This window comes from Ambystoma mexicanum, chromosome 3q (assembly GCF_040938575.1).
Source record: "Ambystoma mexicanum isolate Mex_15411 chromosome 3q, UKY_AmexF1_1, whole genome shotgun sequence".
In the NCBI taxonomy this organism is placed as follows: domain Eukaryota; kingdom Metazoa; phylum Chordata; class Amphibia; order Caudata; family Ambystomatidae; genus Ambystoma; species Ambystoma mexicanum.
The window spans coordinates 238,035,209-238,051,240 of NC_090926.1; positions in this window are offsets into that span (position 1 = coordinate 238,035,209).

Below are 16,032 nucleotides of genomic sequence, written 5' to 3' on the forward strand. Positions count from 1 at the left end.
AAGACACAGATAGACGAGTTGAGAGACCAGGGGAAGACAGCATTATTGCTTCTTCTTGATCTCTCCGCGGCCTTTGATCTGGTCGACCATGAGATCTTTTGTAACCACCTACAAATAGCCACCCACTTCTCTCAAGAAGCAACCAACTGGATCCAATCCTTCCTTAATAACCGAACGATGTGAGTCTTCTCATTATCATCAGCAGCCGACCCCATCCTTATCACGTGTGGCGTGCCGCAAGGATCTTGCATCTCCCCTACACTTTATTACATTTTCACGAAGCCCCTTTTTGATGATCTAGACGATCTAGGTATCACCTACACTAACTATGCCGATGATACCCAGATCCTCATCCCGTTGTCGGGGTATTATGACAAGGATTTGGCCTTCGTTAATAAAGTGTACCTCATCATCCAGGCATGGATGGCCTCACACGGTCTATGCCTGAATGATGACAAGACGGAACTTCTCATTCTAGGCTCTACACACTACCTCAACAAACTGGGCCACAAATATTCATCATTCATAATTGACGATAACAAAATCATGGTAGCTAAGGAGGTTAAAACCCTCGGATTCTATCTAGACTCACCCTTACCCTTAACAAACAAGTGAACGCAATGGCATCCGCCACTTCCTACACTTGCAAACTCAACAGGGCAGCCAAACCCTTTCTCTCCCCCACCAACTGCACCACCTTGGCCAGGGCGCTGATCCTGTCCAAGTTGGACTATTGCAATGCCTTATATGTAGGCTGCAACAAATATATCTCTAACAAAATCCAAATCCTCCAAAATAATGCCCTCAGAGCGGCCCTCAGTATCCCAAAGAAAGCCCATATTTCAGATTCCAGAAGATCTGTCAATTGGCTATCCACCAAGGACAAGATATTCCTTAAATCGGTGTCTCTGATTCATAAATGCCTCCACCAAGCAGCCCCCCAATACCTCATCGCCAGATTTACTAGACCTACCCTCTCCCGCCCCTCAAGAACGGCCAATTCCAACCGTCTACTGGTGCCCAGGTTCAAACGTACTACATCTGGAGGCAATAGCTTTCCAGTAAAAGCAGCGCAATTCTGGAACTCCCTCCCTCCTACTTGCAGGGAGGACCTACCCTAGCACCAGTTCAGAGCCAGGACCGTCCACTGGCTCAAATCTCTCGACTCATAATGACTCTTAGAGACCTGGACTCGCCAGTACCATGTGGATCCTCATTGAATGTAAATATGTTTATAGTATTGCCCTTAATATACATGCTCTACCCTACTCATTGAATGTAAATATGTATAGTACTGCCTCTAATGTACATGCTCTACCCCTCCTATTTGGCGTGATACGTCCAGCAATGTAACCCCAGCTGGACCTCACCATACTGTATGTAACAAAGCTTTGCAACCCTCTTGCTGCTTTTGCGCCTGGCTACCCTTGGGTTTGTTGCGCATTACAAATAAATAAATACAAATTACAAATAAATAAATACATTGGGCCTCATTATAGGTTTGGTGGTAGCCGTGCCCTTATTAAGGGCAAAGCTACCGCCAAACTCGTTATCGGCCCCGGCACCCGCGAATGGGCCATTACCGGCCCATTACGAGATGAATGGGCCGATAATTGCCCATTCGTGGGTGCCTGTATGGCCGGCCTCCCGATCCCCATTCTGCCCCATTGTGCATAATGGGGGTTGTGGAGCATGGTTGCACCGGCACCGTTAATAACGCTGGTGCATTCACGAGTTCTGCTTACGGGTGCCGGTCTGCACCCGTGGTCAGACCATGCGTGCAGTCCGGCACCGGCAAGCAGAACTCGTAATGTGGCAGAGAGGTAACAACGGCGCCGGTAGCACTACCGGCACCGTTGTTGCCTTTCCGCCACATTCATAATGAGGCCCATTGTGCCTGATTATCAACTCTTATAGCTAGCGCATCATCTCACCTGCACACAAAAAAGAGCAGCCCAATTCACAAAGGCCATCTGAATGATGCCATTGTCCCCCTTTGCACATTTGTGCAAAGAAGGGGGCATTTCAGCACATTTAAAAGCGCATCCTGAAAACAATGTGCCGAAATGAGGGTCAACCCTCTGTGCCTGTTGGGAACAGGGACGGGTGGGGGAGGAGGGTGCAAATCACGACAGGGTCATTTCTGACCCTGTCCTGATTTTTTCTTTAAGTGTCGAGCCGCAGATTAAACCACAGCAACCACACTTGCATTTGCATCCCCCAAACACTAAACAGGGATAGAAATGCTTTCTTTTTTTACAAGCATGTTACAGACACGGGCCCTTTAATGGTCCATCTCTGTGAAATGCGCTCCCAGCAACCACGTGATTAGGAGAAGCCTGTCATACAATAGTGGCAGGAGCATTCTCCCGATGCTAATCTATGCACGGTGCCTGGACTGGGCACCTTTGCACTATTGTTCAGCCCCTCCTGAAATGCGCAGGACACCTTTGGGCATAAGGTGACCTTCACATTTCAGCAACCAGCATAGACGAAGCATAGACGAAAAAGTGCACTCTGCACTTTTTTCATGTGCGTTAATTGTTTAGACTCTGCGCCATGGTATCTCCTGCTCAAAAGGATCTGATAAAAGTTAGATGGGGAGGGACAGTGCGAAGGCTCCACTTACTATAAACCAAGTGGTAAGGTCTATGGGAGGCATACATACACTTTTGGTTCAGAAACATAGGGCTGCCTGAGAAATGAAAACGCAAGTTGCTGATTTCACCATACTTAGTAGTATGTTGCTTGGCAGGATATGGCCTCTAAAGTCAAAGGGGCTGAGCTGAGTTGCCAGCTGCAGAGTCGTAGCCAGGATTGACTAACAAGTGGGGACTAAATCTAAGGTGATTGGGCCCACCACAGTGATATTAACATCTGTAAATGCCCATTCAGCGCTGCTTTGGGTGGGCTTGGCCCGTTCAGACCCTAGCCTGTCCACGCCTCTGGCCAGCTGTGACATTTTTCCACTGAGGAAAAGAAGAGCATTTGTTAGGCGTTTGTCTAGCGAGCAATAGATGGGCCAGACTCCCTGGTTGGTTCTCCCAGAAGTCTACCTAACTGTCTCCGACAAGTCTCTAGGCTGAGTAGTGTGGGTTCACTTTGCTTCTCTTACCAGATCCCTACCTAAGTAATACATTACAGACAACTTATGTGTATGGAAAAGTTGTAGGCCGTAGGCATTTTATTTTCTTACAGAAAATACAACACAACAAAATAATTACACTGCCATATGCTTTTGGGCACATTGTGTCCAGTTCCGAAGCTGCCCAAGGCTCCTCCTGAGTCCTTGTTATCCCTGGGCCTTCGTTCCTGGGCACATGCCGCCTACGACGTGTCTTGGACGGTGTACCGAAAGAGTATTCGGCGTTCCTTCTTCTGCCTGCTCCTTCTTTTCTTGCACCGTGTACCGAAAGAGTACTCGGTGTTCTTACTTCTGTCCACTCCTTCTTTTTTGGACCGTGTACCAAGAGAGTACTCGGCGTACTGGCTCCTGCCTGCACCCTTTCTTCTTCTGTTATTCTTGTAGGGTGGGTTGGGTGGCAAACGTTTTTTCCTTCCCCTTCTCCAGGTACTAAGAGCCTACCCGAGAGAGGTGAGCTCTTACCTGGTTTGTGCTGCCTCTCCTTTTACAGGCTTACTTATACCCCCCCGGCCTTTTGTTCCTTCCCGGGGGCGGCCGGGTTACCCCCCTGACCCCTTGCTGTTACATTTCGCACCTTCCCAGATGCTGTTTCCTGCCCTTCCTGGGCTTTCGTTTCTTGTGGCACCATTTGGACGCCCCTCCCTACGCTTTCGCGCCGTTTTCCCCCACCCCAGGCCTAAACTCTCAGACCCTCTATCGTCCTGCATTTCATGCGGCCCAGGGCCTGGGTCAAAAGATCCCCCTCACATTGTACACTGCTACTGCCAGAGGCCAACGTGGGTGATGACAAAGACTAACGCATCGCGGTTATAGTATGCAACCAAAGCAGGGCCAGGAAAAGGAAGTATGTGCGGGAATAAGGTTCAGCCTGGACACAGAGATGTAGTGCTGCCGATGGAAATGCGAGTGGGGGAAGGACCAGTATAGTTAGCCAGTGCATGTATTGGGAGGTAGGGGATATCTAGTGAACCGGGATCCAGCAGCAATGGTGGCCCCTAATTCTCATTTCTGAGGAAACCAAATTTCCATGGCCAGGCTGCCATAAAACACTGTCCCGCCGAGCACTGTGTTTCCAGTGCACAGGTTCAGCTATTCACATGCTCAGAGACCCTCCAGCGCTGTGTGTTCAGTGCACAGGTTCAGCTATTCACATGCTCAGAGACGCCCCAGAACTGTGTGTTCAGTGCACAGGTTCAGCTATTCACATGCTCAGAGACCCTCCAACACTGTGTGTTCAGTGCACAGATTCAGCTATTCACATGCTCAGAGACCCTCCAGCACTGTGTGTTCAGTGCACAGATTCAGCTATTCACATGCTCAGAAACCCCCCCAGCACTGTGTGTTCAGTGCACAGGTTCAGCTATTCACATGCTCAGAGACCACCCGCCCGCCCAGCACTGTGTTTCCAGTGCACAGGTTCAGCTATTCACATGCTCAGAGACCCCCCTCCCCCAGCACTGTGCTTTCAGTGCACAGGTTCAGCTATACACATGCTGAGAGACCCCCTGTACTTTGTTTTCAGTACACATATTCGGATTTTCACATGCTCAGTGCGCAGGTTCGGCTGTTGACCTGTTCAGAGACCCCCAGCACTGTGTGTTCAGTGCACAGGTTCAGCTAATCACCTGCTCAGAGACCCCTCCAGTTCTGGAGTTTTTGTGGCCATATAAAAGGCCCGGTGTATTCCCCTGTTCGCTTTGAGTTGTGCTTGGTGGTTAGGGGAGCAGGACAAATCCACACAAATAGAGACAGAAAGTTTGCTCTGTAGCCATTCAGAGCACTTTGTGTTTGCCCTTTTCACTTTCATTCCATTTGTGGCATTTCATATTTTATTCTGTTTGCTTTTTTGAAGATCCTTAAAGTCTAACTCCCCCTTTGAGAAGCCAGTTGTTTTAATTGTTTGTTATTGTTTATTTTCTGTTACCTTTACTTTTTCTACACGGAAAAAATAAAAAAAATGTGAAAATCCTTTGGGGGCACCCTTTATGTTTTAAAAAAAAAATCCTTTCTCCGTCCATTAAACTTCCTCCTACCACTTGGAAATTTCGTTAATTCCTTTCTTTTAACCTTATATGAAAAGTGGGGTAACCCTTTGGAGAAACCTGTGTGAAAAGCCCATTTTTGTGTTTTTTTAAAAAAACATGTGTTCCTGGACTTATGCTCCCAGCCCTTTAAGTTGAGGTAGCAATACCCTTGAGATGGATGGGGGTGCAGAAATGATTCAAACATCAATGATCAAAATGACTCAGGTAGTTGGCAAAAGGATAACTTTTTTAATATCAATTATCTAAACAGGGAGAACAACAGACATCAACAGATGTCGCGTGTAAGAACTCAAAAATGCATCTTAAAACAAAGCATTCTTTTATAGCAAAAAATCGTCATAGGTGACATCAACCTACATATTACTAATGTCATACTATGTGGCAAACTACAAAAACCTAATGGCAAGTGTGATAGGGTCTAAGGGAATATCTAACTATACGAGCCATACTCGTCGAAGGCAGTGAAGAAAGTGATTTGTTTCTTAACATCAGGTGGGTCAACAATGAGCGTTACTAAATACACAACAACCTATTGGCTACACAAACTATAGGACACTTAATCATGTGGTCCTCTATCATTGGTTGGCACTCTAACCTCCGTCAGTACTTTTCCACCTACGATAGCAGCACGCAGGCTGAGCTTCCAGGTGCAGGTGAGCTAGTCTTAATCATAGCTTCCCACCAGTTAGCATATTCATCCATCATCACCTCAGTGGTCTGCTGTCAATTAGGACTTTGAACTTGTCCTTGGCAGTGTTCTTAGCTCTGGAGAATTCAGGGGAGTGAAGGCACGCTCTGCCCTTAAGCGCAGGTGTGATTAACGTATTCGTCCAGCTTCCTCCTTCCACGTGACTGAAGACCACAAATGGAGCTCTAGTGTTTTTTAAAATACTAATTTCTAATAGACCTCTGATGTCTTCCTTGTTTTTGTCCCTGTCTTCTGAACAGGAATTTCATTCTTTCACACGATTTGTAGCCAATGTCTGCTTACTCCAGCCTGATAAAACCGTGGCTTCTTGGCTTGGCTTCATTTCTGGTCCAGCCTCTCCTTTCTGAGTTTCACTTTGTAATTCATTTGTTTTCTCACTTCGACACACTGGAAAAGATGCCTTCCTTTTTAGCCTAGCTCTGCCATAGTTCATAGTGGAAACATCTAATCTTTACTCACTTATGCATATTTGCATATGTTGGTGCATGTCGCAATCTATTCACTGTTAAGCTAGCCTCAAGAATACTTTGTCTGCTTGTGTTTCTTTTGCATCTGTACACGTGTAAACTGACTTGATATCTTCATCCAAGATGCCACTTATCTTCAATCCTTTCTTGATGCATTATAGAATATCAGCATTCTTTAGTCTGCATCTCTTCTATATTCATCAGTTTTGATTCTGTGTGATGTCACCATTGATCGTGGCCATTCATTTGTTCTGCTTCTTCAGGGATTTCATTCAAATTGCCATCATACTTTCTTGTATTCAGGTATATTTTTCTCAATGGGAACCTTGCTTCCAGAATTTGCCTTGGTATCAGTATTTTCACTGGTACCGCACGTGTCTCACACTCTGGTTCCCAACATATAGGCAAGACGGGCAAGGCGATTGAGGTGGGGGTACTTAGCTCCTTCTCTACATTCCTTTCACCTTTCCCTTAAAACAGACAAAAAAGAGGTCCTTTGCAGAGCCTTTCAGAAACCATTGTGAACTCTGTTAATAGGAAAAAAAGGACAACAAGAAAAAAAGAAACACTTTGTAAAACCCTTTTCCTTATCCCCGACACACACAGACAAACACATACGAACACACGCAATCCTCACCCAAGAACACAGATGTGGAAGTCTTGTAGGATGATGAAGTTGGAGAACTGCTAAGTGATGAACAGGAAAAGTGATAGGGGGAGGTGGAAAGGGTTCTGGCACACAACAGCAGCAGCATGCCATCATTGGGAAAGTCTCTTAACTGACGTGGGATACGCTGGCGACAGAGACTGGGCTTCTCATGGAGGAGTTTGCAGCTTTAGGGCAGAATGGGGTGATGGATGCAATTTAGACGCAGTGGAAGGATGATGGTGAGAGGGCAGCAAGAAAAATAAGACAGTCAGGTGGAAGGGGGCAAGAAATTGAAGAACTTTAGGGGCACCAAATGGTGGAACATGGGGTGGCAGAGGTAAAGTGGCAGCAGGATGTGGAACATGTGGTGGCAGAGATGCAGCACAGGGGGAAACACAAAGACATGGGTGTGGGGCATATGAAGTAGGAACATGAGAAGGTGGAGGTGAGGCAGAAGGTGTAATATGAGAAGTTGGAACACAAAGAGGCAAATGCGGTGCAGCAGGTAAACAAGAGAATGTGGGACATGAGGAGCTGCTTGTGAGGAAGCAGACATACTATGCTGCTGTCAGCAACAGCTGGGGTGGCTCTAACAAATGGAGAAGCAATGTGTGAGGGTAGAGAAGGGTAGAGAGGACTGGATGCTGGAGGTCTGCAGAAACCATGTGCCCTCCAGATACACACCCAATAAAAACTGTGACTTAGGATTACTGCTCTAAGTGGCTCTCTGCCCGTATGTCTCACCAAATAATGGGACTTTTATCATGTTATCGTGCAGAATTGTGCATGTCGTATTTTAAATTCAATTCAGGGCAATAATGCTTTAATTGCAGGTCTTGTAAATGGACAGTTTAATGTAAATTAGCTGACTTTGAGTAGCATTCCAAGTTATCAGATCACTGCTAAAGTTATGACATTGCAAACTAGAGAACATCTTTTGCCCGCCCTGGCCCTGCTAGGTGTAATTCTACTACGTTTGTGCTCCTTGGGGGCTGTCGAATTGTAGTCTTACTTTTATGTTGGTGGCCTGTCTCGGTTTATTATTTTGAAAATCTGCTCACACTACATATGTAGGCCCGGCACCTCCTCTGACCTCATTTCCAAATGTTGCAGAGGCTCTTTACCTGGCATTTCATACAACAAATGACTACTAAAGCACAGCAAAGATCTCTGCATAGCTACAATCCCACTTCATCGCTTAGCCCCTTCACCCGTGCATTCCTGGTGTGACAAATCAACTTCCTGGGCACCAGTGATCCAGGGATGATTATCGGTTTGTAAACCATCAATCAGCCCCACACCTCTAGTACATCATAAGGGATTCAAACAGATTGGAAACACAAGTAAATTATAAACCTCCTTGTCCAATTTTGGTAACGTCGACAGAACGACAGGCTTATCTCCGCAAGGTTGTGGATCGTGGTTAGTTGCAACACAGAGAAAATACAATTATTACCCAATGATAAAAGGGACTGTCCAGTCAAGGTTGTATAAAAATATCTACTTTACTATTATTACAGCAGACAGTTCAAGCACACTACAAAATACAACCCACCCTGTAAAGAGGTCAGAGGCAGCAGGCTTATTTCCACAAGGTTGTGGATCGTGGTTAGTTGCAATACATAGAAAATACAATTATTACCTAATGATAAAAGGGACTGTCCAGTCAAGGTTGTATAAAAATATCTACTTTACTATTATTACAGCAGACAGTTCAAGCACACTACAAAATACAACCCCTCCCCTGTAAAGAGGTACAGAGGACAGATAGTAATCAATTGTAATGTTCAAGGATACTTGGTTTCAGCACAAGGGGAGCAATGGGTCATAAAATATCACTAGGGGACTTCAGGGAACGAGTGGAGGACAGAACCACAATGTACCTTGTGCTTGTAGACGTTCTTGGTGCTCAACAGCGTTGAGTCGGTTTCAGGCTGCTTTGCAGCTTCTCTGACAGAGTTCAAGATGGGAGATAGCTGAGGGTATCAGGCGGCAGGCTTGAGGGAAGGCTGCAGGCTAGCCTACATGGGGGCTTGGGGTCAGGAATCGTCTCAGTGCTGGTGGGAGGGTCTGAAGCACTGGTCGATACATCTCGGACAACGTTAGCAACTGCAGTGGGACAACAGTCAGGAGTGCAGTCGGTTGCAGCTCGAGGGGCCCAGCAGTCTCGAAAATGACCTTTCAGACAGATGCTGGTTGATTTATTTCAGTGCACTCCTCCTAGCTTCTTCACTAGGCTTGTGCTGTCCTTTAAGGCTGATGGCCCAAAGCTGAGGAGAGTGTTGCAGGCAATGGCCTTGTACTGTGTTTGGTTCAGAGACTCTCTTGCACATCTCACATAGGAAGCTTGCTTGCAGAGCATGTTGGCTGGGTACCAGATCTGAAGCTGCTGGAAGGTCCTCTTGATACAGTATCTCCCTCTGTTCACTGGGAGATGTTTAGGGGAGGGATATTGCTTCCCTCTTTGGAGTTCCTGGCCTTCCTTCCCTGGTGTAAGATGTAAGGCAGACTGTACCTTCAGCCACGGTCCCAATAAGTTCTTCTTACTACCCCTGGCAAAGTCTTCAGATGATCTGCCAAAAGAGGGGCTCAACCCTCTTTAAAAGCTAAATGGGCCCCAGTGATTGATGTAGGCTAAGCCTACCTTAATGACCCAAACTTGGGTCCCCACGAACAATCTTCTGTTATGCGTGAGGTCATAACCAGAGTTGCAACAGGAAAGGTAATGGGGTGAAACATGTATTACCAAGACCCACCCATCTTCCTGTCTGTTGTGGATCAACAGGTCTCTCTGGGTAATTGAGCTCTCTGTGGTTACTGATTAAAGGCAGGTCTCCCTTGAAGTTGTGGTGAGAACAGACTTTCTGTCCCCATAAAATCACATACCCCTACCCTCTGAATGGGGTCCCCATGCAGGGGCTGGCTACTGTAAACACATGTACCAAGTATGACAGCTCTCTGTCATTGATACTAAATGGCAGGAGCTAGATTCAGGCTGACACCGATGCATATCAAAGGTTTTGGAGTTTCCTGTTTTTTGTTAGCCCTGAGGTTAGGCCTCTCATGGCCCTGCTTAGATTAACTCTCATCAGAATGCACCGCTGCCACCAGCAGGGCCCACAAAGGATAGGGTGGATTCATGTAGCCTTTGTTATTTAATAAGGCTGGCCATAGCAGGAGGAAAGTGCTGCCCTCCCTCTTTTGAGATACCTTGATGTAATCCTGGGTGTCACATTCCAACTAAATGTGACAGGGAGGACTGCGCCTTTAGTCTGTGTCCACCCAGAGTACACAGGTCTATGTGTATGTCATGCAGTGAGCATAGGAAAATGTTTGCAGATTAGCCACACACATTTTCCAGTGGTTGATTCAATTTCATATCAAATTTCAGAAAGCCCAGGTGAGCGAGCGCACATCCACCGTGCGGATGGTTGAATTTCTCACAGGCAATGTATCTCCACCATGCATGTGGCATGCTGGGTGTCCCGCAGGCCCTCCCTGAGCATCTGGAGCCACTGGCTCACCATTCTGGGCTGTGTGCACATGGGTGCATGCTTCTGGTACTGGCAGGGTTATTGTTGTGTAATGCAATCTCGCTGTTTGCCAGTATTGCTTTGGCTAGTGCATGCTGCATTGTGATGCCGGTAGTCATGTTTGTGTTTACAGTTGCTACTGTATGTGTATATCAGCTTCTCCATCCAGGTAAATCTGATATGTGCATGCTCCCTGGGCTTTACTGTGATGTTGGTGCAGGAGGTGGTCAGATACAGATTTTGCATTTGCTTGTCATGCCATGCTTTGTGTAGTTATTCGGACTCCCCTCCCCACCTGCCCCCCATTTGGACATGTACTTCCAGCGCATGCATGCAGGCATCTCTCTTGACCCACTATCCAGGTCCGTAGCCCTCTGTGCCTCTCCATGTGTCCTGGCAGTGTGCTATTCAGTAGGACCATGGAATAGTGGGGGGAACCAAGGTAGTGGGCACAGCCATGGGTGATGTACAGGTTGAGTTTGCAGGTCACCTGCATGTTCAGGGAGTGATAGTAGTCACAGTTACAGTAGACCGCTTTGTGGGCCTAACGGGCCACCGACCCAACATGGGTACAGTCCAGGGCTGTACCTTCTTGGCATTGACCTGGGGGGGTAGGCACTGAGATGTGGTGTTGCACTTGTTGCGGGAGGGCTTCAAGTACCTGGACCAATGCTGCACAGAATGTGGCCTGTACTGTGCTGTGCATCATAGCCACAGAGTACTGGAAGGTGCCAGTTACAAGGAATTGCGGGACAGACACTAGCTTCAGCAGTGGGTCCACAGCTGTCCAGATGTTGAGCTTTGTTTCCATTGTCTTCCTGTATTGTGGTAAGCAGCTCAGTTATGGTCTCCCTGTTGAGGCGGTACTGGCTGAATGAGAGTCCAGGGTGAGAAGCACTGATGTGCATGCAGTGCTTCGACTCTTCTCCTCCTCCCCTCTTCCCACCCCCCTCTCCCTGTGCTCTTGCCTGGTTGTCCTGCCTCTCAACTTCCAGGCGCAGCATGAGCAGCTGCCTGTCCCAGCTCATGGTGGCTAATAGCAACATGGTGTTGGAAACAGTGTTTGGGGTAGTAGTGTGCCTTATGTAGCTCACTGAAGTGGAGTAGGCTGGGTTCACCTATGGCTGGAGGTAACTGCGCCGTGTTTTCAGCGGTATTAGCACCGATATTCGTTGCTAATACTGCCGTACATGGACTTGTAATGCAGCTGTATTAGCGCTTCGTGTGGCCATTGCAGATACCGCCGGCAGTGATACCGCCGGCAGTGATGGCGCCGGCAGTAATAGCGCTGGCTGTAATAGCAGCAGCTGATATTACAGTCGGTGGTATTTGCGCTGGCACATGATCCAGCGGAATGGTATTGGCGGTGCTAACTCCGTTACTTCCACTATGAAGAGTATTGCCAGACTTGTGACGAGGTCCAAGTTCTGAGACCTGCTTTTGGGAGTGCAAAGGTACGGATTGGACCCATTTTGAAGGTCTATGCCCAGAAGGATCAGACGGACTGTTGCTTAATACCATAAGTCCTCGTGAAATATGTGAGAAGGATGCTGGTCTCCACTTACTGGGGTGGCGTGTGTGTTTCAGCATCTTACGTCCACCCCCTCATGTGGAAGTATTTTAGCAGCATTTTTCGAGCACAATCTGAAACTTTTCCAAGTCATTCCATTTCTCACAGCCCCCTAGGGCTGCAGAGGCTGCTGATCCAGGCGGAGGGGAGCAGATGTGCGACTGGGCCCTGTGGCAATTACCTGTACCTGCAGAGACAGGCTTGCGAGATTCCTCCTAAGCTCAAAGCACCCCTCGGAATTCGGAATGAGCTGGTGTCCTACACTGCTGATTGCAGGGGAAGTGGGGATCTGGCGTGTTTTCCTGTAAGTGATCACCTCTGAGCAACAAGTACTGACACAAGGCGCATTCCAGTGTCAGGGTGAGAATGTGCACCAGAGACACAGCAAGGAAGCCTGTCTTGGCTTGGGTTGCGGGCCATGCAGGTAGTAGATGGGCCTTTGACCTTTCTGAACAGGACGGCTGAGGGATAAGCACTTAGCTGCAGTTCCAAGTGAGACGGAATGTTCCCTGCTCCCAGCGCCCCGCCCGGGCGGAGGGGCACACCTACGGGGCCTGCTCCTTTGGACTGTGCGGGCTCTGCCCAGATTGCAAAAGGGCTGCCTTTAATTGCTCTCATTTCTTCTCCAGCTGCGCGTCTTTAATTAGTGGGAGAGCGCCTCTGTAACTAGGTGGAACATTCGAAGGAGACATCTGATCCCAAGCCCCAACCCAGTTCTCACATGGAGCCCTTCCCTAACTCGCCGAACACTGCCAGAAATGCCTTACCATGGCGTGCCAATACCTTAGGGTGCATCTAGGCCACTACACGACAGCCTGGATCAATACTGCAAAATGGCTGCAACTTTGTACAGCTACCACGAACAAGGGGTTGCCTATCAGAAAACCGGATCCATTACTGGGATTGTGCATGGGCCTCCATTTAACACATTGAAGTAATCATCAGTAGAACATCAGTGAATGGTAAGAGATTGCATTTAAATATGTATATTAGCTCCCAAGTGACTCAAATGGGCTCCTGTGGGCAGCCATTTTGAAACCATTCTTTGCCACTTTACCACTTTGGTCACCCTCTTAAGCCACGTATAGAGCTGGCTGTTTGAGGCAGTTGAAGACTCAGCGGCCATCAATTGCAGAACCTTGAGCCCACTAGTGCTTAGGTTATTGGCAGCCTCAAACCACCCAATTTGCAACCACAGTGCTGAGAGGTAGCCTTCCTGTGGCATAAAGCACTGAACAAGCAGCAAGCGTGTCATAGCCCTACTTGGTCGCATACGTACAACACTCACAGACCTCTGTATAGGGACCCTGAGCTATGTGGGGCCTCCACTCTTAGCCAATATATTATCAGAATGTTACACTATTCCATCCCATTGCACCCATAGTGCAGTGTGTGGCAATGCAAGTCTGGCACTGTGGAAGAGGGCTCACACGCCCCATTTGCACCACCCACCCCTTGAGTGACAATATTGATTCCAGCTCCCCCTCAAATGGCAGAACTCTTTAGATTTTCTATTAAATGCAGCCCCTGTACTCCTTCTTTTAAAGACCCTCCAGGTCCAGCTGTGGTGCTGGTGCCAGCCTCACAGTTTGAGCACCACTTCTCTACAGGCATGCACACTGTCGCAAACTCCCTTCCTGCCCATTTCTTACTTGATCACATGTTTCACGTTTGTTTAACTTTTCTCTCTCTTTGTCATCTCCCCTCAGCTGCCTTTTTCTATTCTCGCGAGACCAAGTTCTGGAGATCCCAGTTTGGGGCACAATATGCACATCTCTGGACAAGCTTCTTCACTGTTTGACCACTAAGGTGGTGACTGGCAGAGGTGCTATTGCCCATGGTTCTTGGCTTGTGGAGGTGTTTGCGTTTGTGTATATGCAGGTTTGTGAGCACATGCGGAGGTGCCTGATAATGTGCATGGAGGTGCATGCATGCAGGTGTGGAGCCCACCCATAGGTATGTTGGAATGGGACCAGGTGTGTCTGTATAGAGTGTGTACACGCATTTGTGTTGGAGGAGCACAAGTGCAAGTATGTGACTATGTGTGCAAGTTTGTTGGCATGTGTGGGGTGGGAGCGTGGGGTGTATCTGGAAGCAGTTGCGTTAGCATGCATGCAGGTGTGTATTTGTGGAGATATGTGCTCATATGGATGTGTTTGTGTGTGTGGATAGAGAGGTATCGGAGTGCACACACACACACACGTACGCGCACATCTCTACACATGCATACAACACAACACCGCACAATCACGCCAGCATGCCATTCATACACCTTCATGCTCTTATACACACCTCCTCATACACACACACACAACTCTGCAGGCACAATCACCTATGAATGCACATTCACTTGCATGGACACATGCACACATCAATGATCACATGCACTGGTTCCCCCAAGCCCTTGCCATTATCCCATGTTCCCCCTTGCATCATTGGTACGTTTTAGGATCATGTTGCATGAACCACCATGAATTATTGAAGACAATCCCAAACCTCAATTCGACGAGCAGCAAGCTGCCATAGCACACGATGCTCTGGCCCTCTCCTGGGACCTGGTAGTTTGTTTAGTATTTTGCTGCATCGTGACTTGACACCAAGCTCACACACCAGTTTCTCTCATGATCCCTTCTCAGCATCCCATGTGCCCTTCGTGCCCTCACCTCTCCATGCTGGAGTCACATGACCCAGAACACTGCATATCCATTGTAGATGACCCTCGCTCACATCCCTCACATGACCAGCAACAAGCTATAGCAGTAGAGGTCATGCTCCTGCGACGTGATCCTTAGTTTTTTGTATTGTGCTGCCCCCCTGTCATCCAGACCACCCCAGCCAATCCAGTAGATCCCTCACATGTCCTTCCCAGCATAGTTCCAGATGGGCCATCCAAGCCCCTTTCCCCCATGATCCCACCCTGCAGGCAGCCCCCTCCAGATGGGCCAACCCATCCCCCATCACCTGTCACCCCACCCTGCAGGCAACCCCCTCCAGACGGGTGAACCCAGCACCCATCACCCTTGACCCCACCCTGCAGGCAACCCCCTCCAGACGGGACATCACCTGCATGTTGAAGCCAGACACAGTTACACATCATCACTCCATCAAATGCGTGTCGTGCACCTTGGCTGCTGTGTAGTGACACCCACCAGAATATCCACTGGAACATGTATCCTGTAAGCAAAAATGAATGCATCCACCAGGGCCACATCCATGAGTGTGGCAGCTGGGCAAACAGATTAGCTGTCCGCAGCCATCTCCCAACATACACATGAAACAACTGAATGTAAAAGTGAGTGCCTGCTGCCCATGTGACAATGTCATGGCATCAATGCCCATGGATATATTGTTCACCAATGACAGAACCCCTCACGCCCTCAATGTTTGCCACATGAACAAACACTGGCCGTGTTCCCCACAGCCTGATCTTCATTGAGCTGCTATTCCGAGAAGAGAATCCCTAATAAACACTTTACTGGTATGCCCATGTGTGAAGGACATGGAGTCAGATGCTATCGGCAGCCAATGTGCAAATACCATGAAATGGCAAAAGTGTATCCCAGAGCAAGAGGTGGACCAACATCAAAGATGATGTTAACTGTAAAAACACATGCTGCTGAAATGGCAAAGCACCAGAGAGCATCAAGCAAATCATGTGCAAATGCCCTGAACATACAACACTCCCACAGTCACCCCACCCACCTAACACAAACACAGTCAGGGCAAATACACAGAGATGTTCTGTGCACACACAAAATCCCAAGCCACACACCACCCACGGTCCGCCCCATGTGTATACTCACCCTGCAAAGAAACCCAGAACATAACACATGCAAGTGAGCAAACACACACATGACTATCAATGGTCAGGATCCGGGATACTAAATAGACTTCCAAACAGGCACACTACAAAA